The following is a 4,194-nucleotide window of genomic DNA, read 5'->3' as shown; positions in this document are numbered from 1 at the left end:
AAAAGAATGAAACTAGAACACTTTCTAACACCATACACAAAAATAAACTCAAAATGGATTAAAGATCTAAACGTAAGACCAGAAACTATAAAACTCCTAGAGGAGAACATAGGCAAAACACTCTCTGACATACATCACAGCAGGATCCTCTATGACCCACCTCCCAGAATATTGGAAATAAAAGCAAAAATAAACAAATGGGACCTAATTAACCTTAAAAGCTTCTGCACATCAAAGGAAACTATTAGCAAGGTGAAAAGACAACCTTCAGAATGGGAGAAGATAATAGCAAATGAAGCAACTGACAAACAACTAATCTCGAGAATATACAAGCAACTCCTACAGCTCAACTCCAGAAAAATAAATGACCCAATCAAAAAATGGGCCAAAGAACTAAATAGACATTTCTCCAAAGAAGACATACAGATGGCTAACAAACACATGAAAAGATGCTCAGCATCACTCATTATCAGAGAAATGCAAATCAAAACCACTATGAGGTACCATTTCACGCCAGTCAGAATGGCTGCAATCCAAAAGTCTACAAGTAATAAATGCTGGAGAGGGTGTGGAGAAAAGGGAACCCTCTTACACTGTTGGTGGGAATGCAAACTAGTACAGCCACTATGGAGAACAGTGTGGAGATTCCTTAAAAAACTGGAAATAGACATGCCTTATGATCCAGCAATCCCACTGCTGGGCATACACACTGAGAAAACCAGAAGGGAAAGAGACACGAGTACCCCAATGTTCATCGCAGCACTGTTTATAATAGCCAGGACATGGAAGCAACCTAGATGCCCATCAGCAGATGAATGGATAAGAAAGCTGTGGTACATATACACAATGGAGTATTATTCAGCCATTAAAAAGAATACATTTGAAGCAGTTCTAATGAGGTGGATGAAACTGGAGCCTATTATACAGAGTGAAGTAAGCCAGAAAGAAAAACACCAATACAGTATACTAACGCATATATATGGAATTTAGAAAGATGGTAACAATAACCCTGTGTACGAGACAGCAAAAGAGACACTGATGTATAGAACAATCTTATGGACTCTGTGGGAGAGGGAGAGGGTGGGAAGATTTGGGAGAATGGCATTGAAACATGTAAAATATCATGTATGAAACGAGTTGCCAGTCCAGGTTCGATGCACGATACTGGATGCTTGGGGCTGGTGCACTGGGACGACCCAGAGGGATGGAATGGGGAGGGAGGAGGGAGGAGGGTTCAGGATGGGGAACACATGTAAACCTGTGGCGGATTCATTTTGATATTTGGCAAATCTAATACAGTTATGTAAAGTTTAAAAATAAAATAAAATTAAAAAAAAAAATGATTATGGGCATTACCTTGAGATATAAGAGGGATACAAAATGACTTCAAATGAAACGATGAATCAGAAATTACATATGTACGTGTGTGTAGAGAGTGCACAACTGTGACACTGGATTAGTGCACTGATCGGAACCGGAGCTCTGGGAGATGTGAAGAACTGAACTCTGATGTGGTTTCCCATAAGACCTTTTGTATAAAAAAAAGATTCTTAAAATGTAAATCCAGTTCTTATATGTTTCAAAGTAAAGCAGTCAATAAAAATGTACCTTTTAAAAGACAAGGTTTGAAAACACATGTTAAAACTTTAAGATGAGTTCAAAGACAGAACCATGACGCAGCAACTTAAGAAGCAGAAAATTCTTCTAGGATGAAACAAGCCTGATTCCTTGTTCTGGTCACACCCTGGCCTTCTAGAAATAAAAGAAAGACATTCATGCCTCAACCTGTCAAACAGTTCCAGATTTTCTACTCGGGTAGGATTTTTCAGGTGCTGCTTAGAAGAGGCTCCTCCTGTAACCTTTAAGAGCCCATGGAAACGGCCATCTCAAGAGGAAACCCCTTTGGTTTGGGGGCACTCTTTTTTCTTTTTGGCTGCACCACATGGCTCGTGGGATCTTAGTTCCCGACCAGGGATCGAACTCACAACCCCTGTGTTGGAAGCTCCGAGTCTTAACCACTGGACCACTGGAGAGTTTCTTGGGGGCACTCTCACAAGTCTTCTCTAATTAAAAACTGGTGGATCTGGTTCTTCTTTGCTGCTGCACACAAATGGCGCTGAATACTACTGAAATTTCTTACCACAGAAGTAGGTCCGTATTTCTCCTCACTTTCTGTTCCCTCTTCTCATAGAGTCAGAATGAAGGTCTGCCTTTTCCAAGGCAAAATGGAACTCCTGATTTAAATTCAAAGGAGAAGTAAGAATTTATATGAATGTATTTTCATGTCTTTGTATTCTTCCTTTCAAAGCAGTTCAAACCAAAGCATTAAACGATGCTTAAGAAACTTTTCTTTAAAAAAAAAAAAAAAAAAAAAAAAAAAAGATAGTGGGAGTAGGAAAACAAAAACCCACTATGGCCTGAAATACACCCCCACCCCACCCCCGCAGCCCACCACTGCCCTTTCAGTTCCCTTTAATAAATGAGAGACAGCTCACGATGACTTTCACTTCAGCATCTCAAAATGCTCTTCTGTTTCTGGCGCCTCCTTCATTTATAATCTGTTAATAAATGTCTATAAACAACCTGAGGCTGAAAATGCCTTCCAAAAAAAAAAAAAAAAAAGACATGCAGAGAGATTTTCAAAGAGGATATTTTCACACCACATTTCTTTTGTATTTCCTTTCTTCAAACCTACTTAACATATTTTAATCCATCTTTAATCATATATCTTTTTCGCAAATGATCTCATTTTTTTTTTTCCGTTTCAAACCTCAGTTGACCATGCTGATAAAAATGAAAAAAAAAAAAAAGATGGTAATTAGATTTTTATTCAATGTCAAAAAATTCAAAATAAATGTATTTGCTTTAAAAGTGCGCCTTTATTTAAAACCAAAATGCCACAGCAATTGTGAAGTTACCCACCTTGATGTCAGCAGCCAAGAAAGAAATCAAAAGCTGTAATCTCTTTCAAGTGCAGTTCTGATCTCTGCTAATCAGCTCACATTGCTCTCTTCTCCTACTGTCCTTGGGGAGAGGTGTGGGGGTGGGCTGGTATGCAGAAAAGACATCAGGGAGTGAGAACCAAATGGTGTTCTGGGGTGATCTGCAAAGGTACTGACACTCAGTGCTTCATTTACTGAAGGGTAAAAAATGGACTGCAAGACCACAGGGGGACTGCAAGATGTGGTGTAAATGAGATTCAAACACATTCTAATCCCTCAAAATACTATTAACCAGACTAGTGTTGAGTAAATATTTATTGAGCACCTACTGGGGAGAGGCCCTAGGTGGGTACTGATTTGACAAGATTAGTCCCCACCCTTGATGATCTAATGATCTAGTGGAGGACTGGCCAGGGTAATAGGTATAAACCTTGACAAGTCTTGTGATAAAAGCTTATTCCATCAAGCTCAGGGCTCACACAGGTGAGCTTTCAAGACATATCCAGCAGAGAAAGAAAATGGAAAAGCAAAACCCAGCAAATTCATGTTAGAAAGTGAAGTTGCTCAGTCATGTCCGACTCTTACGGCCCCATGGACTGTAGCCTATCAGGCTCCTCTGTCCATGGGATTTTCCAGGCAAGAATACTGGAGTGGGTTGCCATTTCCTTCTCCAGGGGATCTTCCCAACCCAGGGATCGAACCCGGGTCTCCTGCATTGCAGGCAGATGCTTTACCCTCTAAGCCAGAGTAAACTCTTCATGTTAGAAAAGGAGTTACTAAATGGAGGAAAAAATAAAAGTGACTATTAATAATACATCACTCAGGTATTTTCCCCTGAGTGTGAAACTGGTCTGATGTCCCTGATTCTCAGTCTTATCATAAAGCTCCGTATTTCCTAAACTTTACTGTTAACCCCAGAACCACCTGTGGCCCCACCACACACCCACTAGATCCAGATCTGTGTGAAATGAGTCTGGGAAACTCCAATATTAATAGGTGCCTCTGGGTGCTGCAGTCCATAGGGTTGCAAAGAGTTGGACATGACTGAGCGACTGGACTGACTGGGTGATTTTAACAGGAACTTTAGGAAACATTGGTTTCTAGTGTTGGTGCCTGAAATGTTGGACACGACTGAAGCTACTTAGCATACACACACTCAAAGGTTAGAGGGCACTCATGCTAAGAATGTTAAAGTTACTGCACCTCACCCTCTAGAGTTTAACTGTGTGAGCCTGCTGTGAAGACCATTAAT

The 4,194-nt window shown here is 40.3% G+C and overlaps 1 long non-coding RNA gene across 1 annotated transcript; it reads right to left on the bottom strand.

The window, feature by feature from the left end:
• Positions 1 to 1,624: 1,624 nt before the first annotated feature.
• LOC123465400 lies at positions 1,625 to 2,354 on the bottom strand. Its single transcript, XR_006640631.1, has 2 exons — positions 2,141 to 2,354; positions 1,625 to 1,752 (listed from the first exon to the last, which is right to left on the bottom strand). It is a non-coding gene; the product is annotated as an uncharacterized LOC123465400 (long non-coding RNA).
• Positions 2,355 to 4,194: the final 1,840 nt, after the last annotated feature.

The sequence above is a fragment of the Bubalus bubalis genome, chromosome X, assembly GCF_019923935.1.
Source record: "Bubalus bubalis isolate 160015118507 breed Murrah chromosome X, NDDB_SH_1, whole genome shotgun sequence".
Classification (NCBI taxonomy): domain Eukaryota; kingdom Metazoa; phylum Chordata; class Mammalia; order Artiodactyla; family Bovidae; genus Bubalus; species Bubalus bubalis.
Note: the sequence above shows the minus strand (reverse complement) of the source record. Positions and strands in the feature narration are given on the sequence as shown.